This window comes from Montipora capricornis, chromosome 13 (genome assembly GCF_036669925.1).
Source record: "Montipora capricornis isolate CH-2021 chromosome 13, ASM3666992v2, whole genome shotgun sequence".
NCBI lineage: Eukaryota > Metazoa > Cnidaria > Anthozoa > Scleractinia > Acroporidae > Montipora > Montipora capricornis.
In genome coordinates, this window is record NC_090895.1 from 34,288,702 (window position 1) to 34,305,175 (window position 16,474).

At 39.0% G+C, this 16,474-nt stretch overlaps 1 protein-coding gene across 5 annotated transcripts in view; it reads right to left on the reverse strand.

Annotated features, from left to right (window-relative positions):
- The window catches only part of LOC138028378 (protein Wnt-4a-like), a 33,951-nt gene extending 20,448 nt beyond the window's left edge, over positions 1–13,503 (reverse strand). The window contains exons 1-2 of one of the 5 annotated variants that reach the window (XM_068875897.1): positions 13,482–13,503; positions 9,366–9,436 (exon numbers count right to left, since the gene is read on the reverse strand). The gene's annotated coding sequence lies outside the window, so the exon portion shown is untranslated. Of the gene's footprint in view, positions 1–5,943; positions 6,182–8,674; positions 8,738–8,761; positions 9,038–9,365; positions 9,437–9,644; positions 9,785–13,481 lie in introns of those variants that run through there. The other 4 variants (XM_068875896.1, XM_068875898.1, XM_068875900.1 and 1 more) reach the window with 4 other exon arrangements.
- Between the last annotated feature and the right edge of the window lie 2,971 nt (positions 13,504–16,474).

Here is a 16,474-nt window from a genome sequence, read left to right on the forward strand (position 1 = left end):
GATCTCTAAATCCCATTACTACTGAACTACTCATCAGTTCTGATTTGATTAACCCAACTCCCACAAAGCCGCAAACTTTATCCCTTGTTATCCACTACACATGAGACATAAAGGCTAGTTTTGCCCGGCAGATGTAAAAAAAAAAAAGAAGTAAAGTGGTGCATTTATATAGCGCCCTTATCACACGTCTCAAAGGCGCTTTACAATGATCAATTTACCCCCAGCGGACTGGAAGCATATACAGGCGCAAATTGCAGCCGCTTCTAAGCAGTCCATGCATGCTGGTACTCATTTTACCGACCTCGGAAGGATGGAAAGCTGAGTGAACTTTAGCGGGAAAGAAGGTCGCCAAATATTCCAGTCTCGGCAAAACCAGGAATGGAACCCGGGACCTTAGGGGTGGAAGGCAGAGATCTTACCACTGCGCCAACCCCTCCGCTGTAAAGAAAAGAACAGAAAGCCATCTGAATAAGATTACATAAGGCAAAATTGAGGCTCTTACAGAGGTTTTGGGGAACAGGGGAAAAATGACAAAACACTGATCTTAGGGAACAATGGACCATAAACAATTTTAAGGCCTCAAGAGTACGTGAATCAAATATTGAACAACACTGATTTCAAGAAGAAAGATCAACATCAAAGAAGCAACAGTAACATGGCAGCGGCAAAGTACTTAGCCGTTCCATTTTGCAAGCTGCCTTAGACAGAATAGTAACCCTAATTGAGATTTATAACGTACCCAAAAGGAAACAAATAGTGCAGAACCGGTTCTAGGATCTACCTCCGTCCATGGAAGTAACTCCAAAATTTCATTACTTCCTTCGGACTGGACTGCTAAACTTTCCAGCGCTGACAAGCACGTGAAGGTTATGGAAAAAACTCTTCACGTCGTCTATTTATTACTGAATGGTTATGGACCCAGGAGTGAGGGCACGGGAACTTCGCGTTGTTACATCAATAAGACAAATAAAGTCCCATAGGGCCAAAATGTATAATTAATTCCCGGTTGAAATTCTTTCGCTCCTGGCCGTGCTTGGCCTCAACTCACACGAAGATCCGATTCACCATTGAACTATTACTGTTGCAGTTGACAAGTTCAAACGCCCCGCAGTTCAATAATCAGGCCATCTCTAATGTAGAGAGTTATCTTTTGTTATTCTAAATACTCTACTACTAAATACTCTAGCTATCCCGCAGGTTTACGCTGGCTGAGAAAGGTAAAAAAGGCTAACTAAATATTGTTTCCTATAAAAAATTTACGTCATTTGTTTGAGTTGACAGGAGCTTTCCTAAAGCATTTTTTTATTCCACACGGAGTATCATTTGCAATGGAGTAGCATATTAAGGATTACTCTTTGGATGACAGCACCAAACATTCGTTAGAAGTTTGAACAACAGTGCTGCTTTTATAAACAAATAATCTTTTGTGTTTAATGCTAATTTGGTCTTTATTTTGGAATTAAATTATCTCGATAAGAGACCATCGTTTTCTCATAAAATATATATTTTATTAAATGTTCTCCCATCTTACTTTCAAATCCAATTGTTGGAACCAAATCCGTTGTTTGAGTCCCAGTATTTTCTCAGAAAACTCATAAAGCGCAGTCCTTCAAAGAAAGTTCACGCCCGAGAAGTGCTATGTTATGCTTTGTTGTTTACTGTGCTGCACTGGGCAATTTCAGAGGAAACGTTATCTGAGAATGATACTCTTTGAAAATTTTGACCAATTGAAATCAATTGGCCATTTCCGAGTTCATGTCTGCCTCCTCTTCGAAGCGAGTTCAAGTGAGAAGTTTTTCTTATGAAAATTAGTTTTCGTTCATATACTAATTACCGTCACAAAAACTTCGCACTTAGACTCGCGCTTTGAATAGGAGGCAGACATGAACTCGAAAATAACCTATGGAGGTGTCAATTCCTATCTTGCTGCGTTCGGGCAGAGCTCTTCTTTGAGGGCACATCCCCTGCCAGCAGAGTCTCCCTTCGTTGATGTTTTGAAACTTGGCATGCAAAGCTAGCAACGCATGCAAACTTTTTTTCAAGTGATCATACGGCTCACGTCCCATGTTACCCATAGCGGAGCAAAACAAACTTGCGCTGTGTCATCTCTGGCTTAGTGTCAATCAGCAGATGATTGTACAAAGCGGGGGGTTGTGAAACCTGCTGTTTCAAAAACCAGGTTGTTCTATGCATGATGTGGACGGCGATTGGGAGTTGTGAAAGGAGACTCTACTAGCAAGGAATTAATTAGAAACAAAAACTTGGTTCTAGCTTTCAACAGCGAGGTTGGACCAACGCGGTCAAATCTTACACCTCCTTCCAAAATGGCCTCCATCTGAATATATGTTATTTTAAATCAAACTATCCCTGGCATACTTGTTCCTCTACATTTCCAGCATTAGAACGAGGCAAAGAAAAATTAGTTGAAGAACAAAAAGGGGATATAAAATGAAGACTGTTTTGGAATTAGGTCTAATGATGGTCCCACAAATCATTCAACAGGCAAAATGACGTGGGGGAAATGCATACGAAACCAATTGGGTCAAAAAGATCCAGCTTAATAGGCTAATAGTGTGGTTCTTATTTGTTTTCTATTTGTAAAGATAAAATGACTTCAAATATATGAGCTCCCTAATTAGTCTTAAAATAGTAAAGCATGCAAAAATCGACGCACCTAAATTCGCTCGACGGGAAGAACGGTGCTCTTTGAACTCTATTAAGAAAATAAAAATCTCTGCGAAAAAAGCTAACTCGGTAGTCTTTAACATAGCAAAGGAATCCCATTTTTAGTCTACGTTACCTCATTTGATGGCATGATGCTAAAAATTAACACCAGAAGGCGCACAGAGAATAAATTTAGGTGAAGCTTAAGAGCTGACGACTTCATCATGTAACTCAGAATACGTACAGACAGGCTCAGAAAATACTGAACACTTGCGTGTGGGAATGACAACATGATGATAAACAAGATTGCAAATTTTAAGGGAATTAATCCCGCTTTCTGACTGGAATGAATCCGCTTATTCAGTATTCCAAAACTTACTTTGCTCTTCAAACGGAAAAACGAGCCTAAAAAAATCATCAGACCTCGTTGCATTCCCAGAAACTGGTCAGAAGTCTCCTTATTCCAATGGTCTAGAAAAATGTAACTGACTCTCCCATAGCAACTGTCCGTATATATGTTACTCCGGTGCAGGAAAATTAATCTCTTAATTAACATTGCATATTGCATGATATATGTATTATCATACATAGCAGACTGTTCCTGCACGAATGGAGAGAATAGACATTTTCAAGCAAATAGCCGAAATTGCTCGATGTAACAAAAAAGTGAAAGTTTTGGATGGGCAAATTACTGCTTCATCATCATCATTATATCTTTATTTACTCTCGGATATTAGAGTAGCTTCATGTAGCTATTATCTCCGAGCATTTACCCTCCCAAACATGATGCACCACAGACTCGGACAGACCACAACACCGGGAACTCCATGCCCTATCCTTTGCGAATAGTGCGTGGGTTCTTTTGAGTCCACACAAGGTTAGAGAGTCTAACCATTTGCAGATTTCTTTACAAAATGATGCAGATGTAATAATAAAGGTAGACTCAACCACTAGTGATCTGTCTACCATACAGTAATAAATATTTGTGAGCTAACGTTTCGAGCTCTGACGAAGGGTCAACTCGATCCTCGTTAATCTTAATTTCTATCGGTGGTTAATTAACCTTCATGATTCGTTAAGTAAAACTAAATTACTTTCGTGTTTCACTCCTAGTTGACGCAGTATTACGGTTTCCTTAGAAACTGATCCTTTCATTCTATTACACAGTAATTCAGTCAGAATCTAAGAACGTTTGTCAACCGTTTCCATTAAATCTGCGTATAGGAGGTTTTCACGTGATGTCACTCATCGCCGCCATGTTGGTGGACGAAAACAAAAGATCTCTCATTAGCCTCTTTTGCTCGTCCACCAGAGGGAGGTCGTAATTTTCTCTATTGTTATTGGTGTCTCTAGAGATTGGTTGAAAACGTCCTATTCGTGGTTGTAATATGCCTTCCATGGAGAGATGTTTCTGGTCTCTCGGATATTGTCATCATTGAAGAAAGTTCTCGTAAAAGCTGCCTGGCCCCCGTCGTTCAAAATTAAAAGGTGGATAACGTTACCCACCTGATAAATCCGGCACTGTTCAGTGGATAGCGCAATATTAGTTTCGCTATGACTTATCCACTGGCTAGTGATTTATCTGGCGTATAGCCCTATCCATCGTTTGAACAACTGGGCACTGGACAATAGACCCTTAGTTGATCCTTGATCAGCGAAAATTGACTTCAATTGAAATAAATAAATGAATAAATGACTAAATAACTAAATAACTAACTAAATAAATAAACTACAAGTTAGTCTTCCGAGAGGCACTTCAAGATATAATTACAAATGAATAGGTGTACTCCGTTTCAGTTTGAATTTGCTGTTGAATTGTCTTACAAAATTGACAACATACGTTGTAAAAGAGAATCAGTTTAACTAAAGTAGATCAATAACAGAAAATATAATACGTTTTCGCTTTCAGCACTTGGACAACATTTTTTAAACTAAGAGAAAACTGACATATTGTACTGTAGTCTACCGGTCAAAGAGTAATCGGCATACGGTCGATGAAATAGACGGTAATTATAACTTCTGAAAACAAGTCCTTCAAATGATAGAAGGAGGTAGTTTCTAAAGAAACTGTGGTGCTGCGTCGGTGGGGAAGTACTATACAAAAATTTGGTTTTATCGACGGAGTTGATAATGTAAATTGGCCACCGTACAGAGATTCTAAAAGCTGACGTTTCGAGCGTTAGCGCTTCGTCAGAGCGAATCAAATGATATTGCCCATCGAATCGACAAATGAACTACTAAATGTAATCAGCAACTCGCACATTCTATATTTGGCGCTAATTGGCCAAAACTTCTCGGATGGGCATACATATATCATATCCATTAAATCTGGTGCATTTCCGGACGGCTTCTTTCTCTCTCCCATAATAGTTTTCATGGCCTTAGGGCTAGCTATAAAAACAATTAGCAGCTAATTTCTCACTTTCTTTTACTGATAACGTAGTTTGTGGACGACTTTATGTCACATTCTAACAGCTACTTAGTAGCTACATAGTTTGCGTTTTCATTCAGAGATCGATTTCACTAAGAATACGGAGTGCCAGTTTTGGACACTACAAAGTCGAGGGCGAAGAACTGGAAAATGTATTCTAAACTAAAGAGATTAAATCTCTCCTAGTGTATGGTAAAACAATAAAACAAACAGGAAAAGCATAATGGTCTCTAACAAGAAAAGATCTTGAGCAAATAAACTGAGTTGAAAAGAAGGCAAGCCTAGTTATCCATTTGTGAGGAGCACAACAAAAGAAAGATTTAAAAAAAACTTTTCATCTATGTTTTCTTGTTTCAATAAACGAGGTCTTTGTTTAGCTGTCCTTGTTTCTTTTTCCATCAAATTGTTAACTGTATCCACTAATTACAGAGGTTTATCTAACTATAGAAGAAACCGTGGCCCAGGGCAACTTATCGGCTGCCGACTATTTTTTGTGACCAACGCGTTAAAATAGTTAAGACTAATTTAGTCTTTGTGGAATGTTCGTGGTTGAATGAATTAACAAACAACGAACTGTTGTGCGATTCCGTGCTAACATGCAAACTTGGTTTGTAGTGACCTTTCACGAAGTTTTAAAGTAGTTTATTACTCCCTTTGTAGTTGTCTAAGAAGCCAATTATGGTTTGAAATGAACAGTTAACGTTGCGTAAGAACTGCGTGTTGCCTTTTAACCCTCAGTAGGAATGGCAAAATATCGATTCCTTGATGAAGAAAGTGCGCTTTTTCCATCAGTTAACAGACTCAATCGCTTTACAAAGTTACTCTTCCCTAAAGAGAATATGAATTACCTTTGATAGATTTCCGGAAGTGGCGAATCTTGAAGAACGCGTTTAGTGAAAGTTCTCTCGATACTGTTCTGCCGCTATAATCGCAAGGTTCAACAATGGTCAGTTACACCTGGCTTTGTTTCTCTGAAGTCTTTGGCTAAACTTTTGATGTCCTTTACAGCAAGCAGATGATAATTAAAATGATAGGCGTACAGTGTCCTGGAGGTTGGAGCTTCCACACGTGAGCGCTTGCACAATACTGAAAGTACCAGCTAAATGCCTAATCACTACACAACAAGCGAGGCATGTTAATATTTCGGCTTCAATGAACACTGATCTGCGCTCTTTTAATCGGATTTCTGTTATATAACAAGCATGATATCCGCATAAAACTGACGAAAGAGGATTAGTGAGAAACCTACAAAGCTTCAAAAAGGGCGGTCCCCATGAGAAAATAATAAAAAATACTTAATCTCAGTCATCGCTTTATTCATATAGGTCCGCTGTCTCTTGAGTTGAAAACCCCGTGTTTCATTTTCTAACCCTAGAAAAAACCCCTGATGGGCTTAAGGCAAACGGTTGTAAAAAGTTGCGATACACCAAGTACTTAGTAGAGTGCTAATGTCGGGACCATTTTTTAAGCCAGCGAACATTTCCTTCGAAGGATGCTGGAGTTCCAGGTCGTCTTGAGAGCTCAACCGTTCTTGTTTGAGGAGCCAGACTACAAGGTCGCAGAATAAGGCTTGACACTATGAAAATCTTATCAGCTTTTCAAAGCTATCTCTCAAAAATTAGTTAAGGTGTTATGAGCTGTTTATTGGATCTAGATCACAGCATTCTATTTCTTATTACTTTAGTGTTAGATTATTAGTATTGTACCTAGGCTGAAATAGGAACAATTTAGTATTTTGAGCTGTTTTCATCAGTAGTAAACGGATTCTTTCTTTCTACAATATGACTTTTCTATTTTGAGCTGTGCCGTGGAACGCATATTCTGACAACTTTTGTTATAAGCCAAGGAGGCGGATTCTTACATTTTTACTCTGATTTCATGTAATTTGATCGATATAAAATCTCTCCAACAAGTTAAGCACCTATACTCAGCTGAATAGGCTTGCGACTTAATGCGATTCTTCTTCTTCTTCTTCCTATTGTTGTTATTATTATTATTATTATTATTATTATTATCATTATTATTGTCATTATAATTATCACTGATCTACCTTCCAAGTTTTAAACTTTAATTTTCCTTTGCATAAGGCAAGAGTTTCCAAATATATTTCAATCTTACGCGGAGTTATTTACTGTTTTGATAAAGCCCATATATTTCAATCTGTTTCGTTTGGTTTAGCCTATGATGGGGTAATAAAAGTAGCAAACAGTTACTGGTAAAAAAGGCCGGCAACAATGTTCATTGTTCGATTCTTGAAAGATTCAGGTGTCAGAAAGGATAAAAGATATTGACTATTTTTATATAACTATAATATGGAACAAAGTTATTCTATGTGACCATAGCACATTTGAAAACGGAGTTGCTCAAGATGGATTTCTTCTGGCTTTTCCAGTCTTTTGGTAATCACCAAGAAGGATTGATAGGCGGCTCCAACATTTTGGTTTTAATTGAACACCGGATGGCTGACAATGCATTACAACATCTTACGTAACGTTGCTTTTACATACAGCAATTTTCTACTCACAATTACATTGCTTACGTGCATACTACAGTATTAAAGAGAGAAGAGTTACCCAGCTGGCTCCAATTGCACACACACATACTCTCAAATCCACAGAAATAGGTGCATTTGGCTATTTTATACATCATGTTAATCATTTTACAGTTCGGTTGCCTCATGCCCCATGCCCCATGCCCCATGCCATGCGCAGAAGCAACTGTTCACCTATCCCATCCTTCACCTAATCAATACTCAAGTCACTGCCATCAGGCAGGGAGATAGCGTTAGAATATCCTACTGATGAACTTAGCATAAATATCATCAACCAATCATTCGGGTGGGCGATTTTTGTGCCCAATCTTCGGGGCATGCTTTTTTTCGTGATATGAAGGTTGAGAGAATAACTAGAATTTGCCGTGACGAGTACCTCTCGAACTTTGAAAGAAAACCAGACGTTACCTGAGAACATCGACTGATTTTATTCCAAAAATAAAAATTGGGCTCTGCATTTGAAAACAAGGACTTGTATGTTACGTATACCGATTCTATCAAATTTCTTTGTAAAGGATTTTCAGCTTCAGGTAAAGTCTTGTAATAAAATCGCAAAGTTTTGCGTCCACATAAATTTACTCAGTCTTTATGTCTCAGAGAAGGCATGCAACCTCTGCGTCAGTAAAACTCGGATCAATTGTAGAGTCAATGGTAGAAAAAAACAAGTAAATAGGTTTTTGATAGACTGCAGAGCAGGCGAGATTTCTTCGAGCGAGCGCTGACATCGTAAAAAGTTCACCCGCCATCTTGAATTTTTCATGCAGTGGAAGACTGGAGTCTATAAAATGGCGGTCGCAAGATTGTAACACGAACTCGATCGCCCCAACAAGCGAACTCGACCGGCCCAACAAGACGCCTGCACTGCAGGCTAGGTTTTTGACTTCATCACTTCAAATCTGGCCCTGTATTTTATAAAAGCTAAGTGTGCCGTCATAGTAAAAACTTGCAAGGGATCACGAGGACGTCATTTCACTACTGTGATTTCCACAAAATTACACGAAAGCACAATACCCAACAAAGAACGGTACCTTGACCCGCGTATAACGCCAAAAAACCACAGCAAGTAAGGAGACCAAATTCCTGTAAGTTTTTGATTCAGTACTATACGTACGTACCGGTATGCCTTGAAACTGCAAGGAATGAAGTGAGCGGTAATCTGGGATCCCGTGAAACTTTTTCCGTTCCCCTGGAGCGGAGGACCCTGAAACTGTCTCATACAACGGATAACCACGAGACGAGAGATCACGAAAGTATTCTGACCACCAAAAGAGCAAACTGCGCGTTGGTTTCACCTTCCTGAACCCGAATCAACCTTCGTTAGCTTGATACTCTGGCTAACAAAGTTACTATTCCAATTTGAATAAACTCTAATCTCTTTTCAAGCAACTTCTATGTGTTCGCTTTTTGTTAGCTTGCAAAAAGCAAAAAAAAAAAGGTATTGCATAATACCGGAAAACATTGCCGCATGAACAGTGACAACGATCTTTGTGATAATGAAGTGTTGATTGAACAGGAAACATTTATTCAGGATATTTCAGTTTATCTCTTTTCCGGCAATATAGTAATCCACAAGTACAATACATGTACAGATATAAGATGTGATGCTAAGATAAAGCTAGGAAACCCCGCAACAGATTCTACCAAAAAAAACTATGCTGTTTCCATAGTTGTTAGCTCCCATAGACTGTTAGTGAAAATGGTGGTTACTTCAGGGCTTACCTGTAGTTCAACTGAAGTGTCTTCAAAAGCGTGAATCCAAGTGCTGCCTTGGCTTGTCCACTTGGATACTTCTGCAAAGAGGATAGAATTAATCAGAGCTGAATTGTCGGCCGATATATCAAATTTAACTGGGGTTAGAGCTGAGAAATGCCACGTGAGCAGTTAGCTGCGGATGGGAATTTCCGTTCGCCGGCCGTCGAATTCAGCTTTCACGGTTCGTAATACACCCCGAACAATCAAGACAATAAATTTTCTCTTAAAATTTCGAACGACTCTTACCAAACAGAATCTGTTAAATTGTATTGGTACGATAGCTTCAAGCAAAACCATGCAAATTGACGGCTTTGTAAGGAGAGCATCACTTTATGCTCAATGACGGTTAGCGAAAGGACTATAAATTCTGTCAGTCAGCTTTGGTTTCAGGCCCTGCTGTGAGGAATTTTGTTGTGATGCTTGACAATGGAAATTAGCTAAGTTGCCTTGTTGGGCCATACAATTCAACCGTCAGCAGGACGTCTAACTAAAATCACAACAATGTTTAACACACTTTGATTCCTTCTTAAGTCTAACCACGATTTAAAAACATACATCAGCCCTCACTAAGCGGATCATACTGTGTGTTTTTGATGACTAGAGATATGACTGCGAGGTGGGACAGGAAAGAAGTCCAGCTTAGCGACTCGTGAGGGATTAGAAATTATTTCCAGTGCAAAGTGCAAACTGAATGCTTACCAGTCTTACCATCGCATTACGTGTAAAGATTCTTTTAATTTCAGCGATATCAGTATTTCTCTAAGTTGTTATATGGCCACTTCAATTCCTTCAAAAACTCTTATTAGCTTTTCTTGCAATTTTACTTGTGTTTCCACTCCTGAAGCTGACCTCTTCAGTTCTTCATTGCCTCTTAAAGGTGCACAAGGCCAGAAAGGTCCATAGGATTTAAAATTTTTTTAGATTTTTTCAAAGATTATGATTATCCGGGTCCACCGAGGTTGAAATAACATAATGATTCTGCCTGGACGGAAATTCTGGGATTCATAAAGAATAACCCATGAACACATACACACGCTGAAATCTGGGAATGACTCATGAATCGCTGGCCTTTACAAAGCGTTAACAGAAGGAGTATTTTGACATTAGTCGTCTCATGATCGTACAATGAATGCCTAATCCATTTACAAACGAATATTGACTTTGTGATTTACTTGAAGTTAAACAAACAATAACGTATTGAAATAAGGAATAATTTAAATACTTCACAATGACAAAGAACCAGAGCTAAATTTAGTTCCTGAATTAGGAGTTTTGGTTTGGTTTCTCCAGCAATATCTTAATCCCCACATTTGAGAAAAAAGTCACAGTCAGATATCTGTTGATACAGCAGTCACACATACTTAAAATAATCGAGGAAGTTGTTGTTTCCGCTAAGGGTTTACCACAGGCTCAAAAAACAGCATGAAACTTATCAGAGACACTACACAAATGCACACAAAATAAGATCACGAAGAGGAAGGGATAATCACCCACGTTAAAACACAGGAAACACTTGTGAAGCTTTATTTTAAGCTCAGTTTTTTTTTTAAGCCCTGGCTTAAGGTTATCGCATGTGCTCGGAGCCTTCCTTGGCGGGGAATCTTGTTTCTCGGCAAAATTCCCAAAAATAAGCCTCATAAGGATAGGGTAAAGGTGTTTTAACACAACTTTGAGAGCCTTCTTTGGATGAGGTATAGGTGGAAAAAAACTCGGTGAAAGGAATCAGTTAGTCCGTGAGCATGGGCCAGGACAGGAAAGCTTTTCAGGAAATCAACTGCAACTGGCAAAGTGTTAAAAGTGTGTTAAGGAATTAGTCTGCTCCTGGACAGACGACAAACAAATTCGAAACAAATGACTTAATTTGAATTAAATGAATTTGTAGAGCTTTCAATCATAGTTAATAGAGGGGAATGGTTATGAAACCCGACAAATTTCTTTGTTGTAGGTTTTTGTTCTCTTTTTTGGCCTTGACCGTGCACAAAACACAATAGTTGTTTACTGTGTACTGAGGAACTCACCAATAGAAAAGTGTTGGTTACGTAATTCATGCATAGTGTATGAGCGCAAAACAAAAGATTGTGCACGGTCGTGGACTTTCCAACCTAAATCTTGGCATCTTTGTCTGTTCCTTTGATGTTTGCCGAGCTTCCAAACCATTCCTCTCTATTAACTATGTTTCAATTAAAAACTTAAATTCTACACAGTTAGTTGCTTTATTTCCGGACACTTTTTGCAAAACCGCAAAACAGCACTAACGAGCTAAACTTTAGCTCGTTTATAGTTTAGCCACAATGTAGCTTCCACCGCTGGCAAGTTGGGCGTGAAGTTTCACTGCTTGAAACTCTTTGGTTTCTTTGTAATTGCGGAAAGACAAATTCGATGCTCTAATTCCGGACAGGTTGCCCTATATCCGGACCATTACGTCCGGAATTAAGCACACCTTGCAAAAGAGGCAATTAAACCAGGCTTTTGTAGGCTTGCTCGGAGATACGAAACGGCAAACGGAAAATTCTTTATATATGCTCAAAAAGCTTAACTTGTGTCAAAAACAAATTAAAGCTATCGCGAATTTTGCGATAACAGACCTCTTAATTGAAAAGACATACTTCGACGCGCGTATAAAAATCGCATTAATTAGAGACATTACTGTATCAATTGAAATTTAAATTGATTATTTACCATGTTAAAATATTTTTGCCACATGGTTTTGTGCTTATGCTGTCCATCTGTGCATGCTCCCATTTGGTTACGTAACCAAGGGTAATGTATGATAATGATACATAAAGAGGGTGGCACGGAATAGTTGAGGTAACTAATAAACTTGTGGCCCTCTATCTAAAAATTCTTACAAAACTGATGCAATATAATAGAAAGTGTACATAGAAATGTGAAAGCTAAAAATACAATGTACGTTAAATTCCAACATGACCATCAATAAATTCCATGCAACATGAGCATCAATAAGGCAAGCCTGAAAGCGGGGCTCCTAAGTTATTTATATTGATTTATGCTTTTGCCAGTTCAGATATTTTTAGAACTAGCCTGCTTACTAAACGACCAGTCCCGCCTGCTCATTGTTATAAATTGGTCTATTTACCCGTGCTCTTTCTTGCTCTTTTCGCCGTTTTTCCTCAACATGATTCAGCCGGTTTTCTGGTGCTCGTGCTCACTCTTTCTTCTGCTACTCGACACTATAGTTTCGTCTCTTCATTTGGAATTCTTTCTTGCTCTCTGTCTCGTTGTTTGTCATTGATATTTCCGGTTTTCTCGTGCTCTTAGTCGCTCTCTTTCACGTCGAGTATCGCTTACTCGTAAATACTTTTGTTCTTTGGCCATTTCAATTTCAACAGGAAAAGAAAACAAACAGCGCATTTTCATTTTCTCTTCTTTCCTCGTTGTACGACATATTAAAAAGATACTAAGCTTGTTTAATTTTTGGCCTTCAAAATTTTTGCTTGTTTTACTAAAAAGCAGGGTCAACATCCCGCCAAAAAATGGCGGGTTCCAGCCTATGCAACTTCCTGCCGTTTAGCTCACATGAAAAGTTGTAACGAATGGACAGACGGCCGTAAGATGACGTCACAAACAAAACCAAAACTGCCTTGAACTAGCAGGAGTCAACAAGTTGATTATTTACAAAAGCGCGTTACGTAGGGTTGCATTTAAAATAAATAAAACATAAATAAATTTATTAAACTTCCGTAGCACCTTAATTATTAAAATATTCTGAAGCGCTTTACAATCTAAAAATAATAATACAATCGTATATAACCATCTATAATTAAATACAAACAAATCTAAAATATAATAAAATATAATACAAATATTTTTAAACAATTATTGCATGAGCGCGCCCGCGTTGGTATGAGATGGTAAATAGCCAACGAGGCAAGTAGCGCCGAGGTGGCTTTAAACAGTCTCAAATCCAACAAGCGTGAATGGAATAATTGTTTTATTAAATTCCTTAAACTCCAAAAGTTTGGAAATACGAAATATGAGAGAAAAAACCGAGAAAATCCGAGCAAAATTGTGTAATACCTTGTGGGCAGACAGACGCAGGCTCATCACAAAAACATTGCTTACCTTTTCGCGAAGTTCTAAACGTACTTCTTTATTCAGAGAGAAATTTCGCTTTCCGGCGAAAATAATTTTAACTGAGCAACGCTTAGCGCAATCATTTGCCATATAAGGTCAAACTAAGGTATACGAACTGATAACCGAGATCGAGTGAACCAATCAGAGCACGAGAAATGCTTTAACTGAGGTTGAGAATTTAATAAACGCTTTCCTAAAAAGGTGGGTCTAAAGTCCTTTTTTTTTAAAAAAGTTCATACTATCACATGTTCTAAGAGATTATGACAGAGTAGACTGCGAGCAGTCCGTCTTCAGTCAAGTCTAAGCTCGGCAGGACTGGAGAGAGCGAATTGGCCGAGAGGGAAACTGGCTTCCCCTCGGCTTTCGCTCGCTTCGCTCGATTTCCTCACTCGCGCTTTCCTCGCTCGCGCGACCATCCTAAGGGACTGCTCGCAGTCTAATGACAGAGCATTCCAAACAGTAGGACTTGCGTGTGCAGATGAGTGTTCGACAAAGGTCTTACACCTTACACGTGGAACTTGCAGAAAATTTCCAGAATCAGATCTCAAACTATACCCAGTAACAAGTTTAGCATTAATTAGCTCCTTGACATAAGTTGCAGCAAATCCATGCAACGCCTGAAAAACTAGTAGCGCAATCTTATATTCTACTCTATACTGAATTGGCAACCAATGAAGCCGCTTAAGAACGTACTGGAGAAATATGCTCAAACTTAGGAATAAGACAAGTTACCGAGCAGCAGCATTAAGTACTTTCTGTAAACGATCATACTGATATTGAGGAAGACCATACAAAAGGGACTGATTATAGTAATCTAACTGTGAGTCTTTGTGGAGTTCTCAGACAGATATTTCCTAATTTACTTAATATTACACAATCCCCTGAAAGCCTTACTACAAAGCCTCCCAATATGGGTACTCATAGATAGGTGGTTATCAAACCAAGCAGCTAAGTTCCTAAGACTGTCTCGCGATTTAATGTCACAGCATCAGCTTATTGCAAACATGCCAGGTTCTAACATCCTCAACGCAACTCTCCATGGTCTTGACTGCAAGATCTTCAGCAGCTGAAGAATTGGAATGAAAAGAAACATACAGCTGCGTGTCATCTGCATAGCCATGAACCAATGCGTTTCTTGACATAGAGAATGAAGAGGACGGACTCGAGACAACTTCCTTAATGAACACCGCAATCAACATCAAAGGTCTTGGAGGATTTCTGGTTGACAATAACACGTTTCCTCTCAGACAGGTTCGATCTAAACTATTCAAGGGCATCACCACATAGAGCGAGTTTCAATCGAGTGTCGTAAAACCAAAACCAAAGTAGTTACTTTGGCCAATCAAAAAGGACGGAGACAATCCAGTAAACCAATCAAAACTCACAGTAATTACACGGAGCCGACACAAAGCGCGCGAAAATGTGCACGCGCGAGCCACGATTGGTTTTGATTTCACTTCTGATTGGTTGAAAAAGTGGCGCGAGAACTTTGAACCAATCACCGAGTGAAGTAATGCAAAACCAAAGTAATTCGCTAATTACTTTCGACACTAAATTGAAAACCGCTCTATACCCTCGAAACAAATTTAGCCAGTGTTCTAAGCGGGATTTGAATCCGGTGCACGCAAAACCGTCCTAACCACAAAGCCTGTGACAGCAGGATAAACTGTCTGTGAGGGCCCGTAATTCTACTAGATGTGCGCTCCAAATGTTTCGAAACTAACAAATGTATCGAGACTGTTACCTTTTCGTTTGTGGCTGATTTTCTTGGCGCTCACATAGTAACTCTTGATATGAAAACATGAGACTCTCTAGCGCTGACTATGAGCGTTTTAATAAGAGTTGAACCCGGGGCTAAAGGTGGGAGTGGTCCAATACCAGGGCTTCGAAGTAGAGTCAGACACAGACGGGGAAAATAAGGAGATACCTTAAATTTGTACTCGGTAGAAGATTATAATCGAAAATTATGAAGATTTAATACAGGAAATTTCAAAATGCAGGCCGGATTTTCAGAAACCTGGCGTGACTTACAGGAACAGAACTTTGCATAAAAGACAGCAAATAAATTGAGAAATAAATTGAGAAATAAATCAATGGACCTCTGTGACTCGAGGGGAACCTGATGCACGATCCACTTTTCTGATCACCTTTCAACACAAATAAACTTTAACAACAACAACAACAACAACAGCATAAAGATAACTTCAATAGCGAACTGTGACTATGAAGATGGTAGATAAAAACCCCCCAGATAAGTGTGTGGGATCACATTCAAATACACATCTTGGTGACCTTGTTGAATATTTTGAATACCAATGTCTACTACATCTGTAAATTATCATTATGAGTCTGCCACATTGAAAAGTCACGTTTTCTAGGATTCTGCTTTCCTTTTGAATGTTTTCCACAACATCTAAGATAGTGTTTGAGAGTAAGATGGCAGATTAGCTAGAAAAAAATTGTAAGGAGCTCGAAAGGTTGTGTGAAAACGTCACTCCTTCCTTATGAACTTTCCCATCAGCATTTTCTGTAGAGAGGTAAGTTGGTTGTAAAGTATGAATCAAGGGCTCTTCACTCTGAGAAAACGTAAGAGGCGAGTCGAAGATGCAAAAGGGATTAAAAAGTCACTATGAGCCACAAGATTCACTTGAGTCAAGTTGGCTTCTAATTCTGGCCGGTAACAGGTGACTGCCTCTCAGGTAAGTAAGTACCTCTAACTTCTCCAGTTGTTCCAGGATCCTAAACAGGTCTGGTTAAAGACAATTCCTTCTGCATTCACCATTCACCATTCACCCATCTCTTCTTTTATCACTTCGAAATCCGGGCAGCAAAAATTGTCATCCATACGTGCACGTCAGTGACAAGTTCTGAAATGCTGCTACGAAGCATCCAAGGTGTCCTTGATGTTATCACACGATGCACAACTGTCGTGAGAACCAACCACTTGGACAGACAAGTAACTTTCTTCACAACGAAATCTA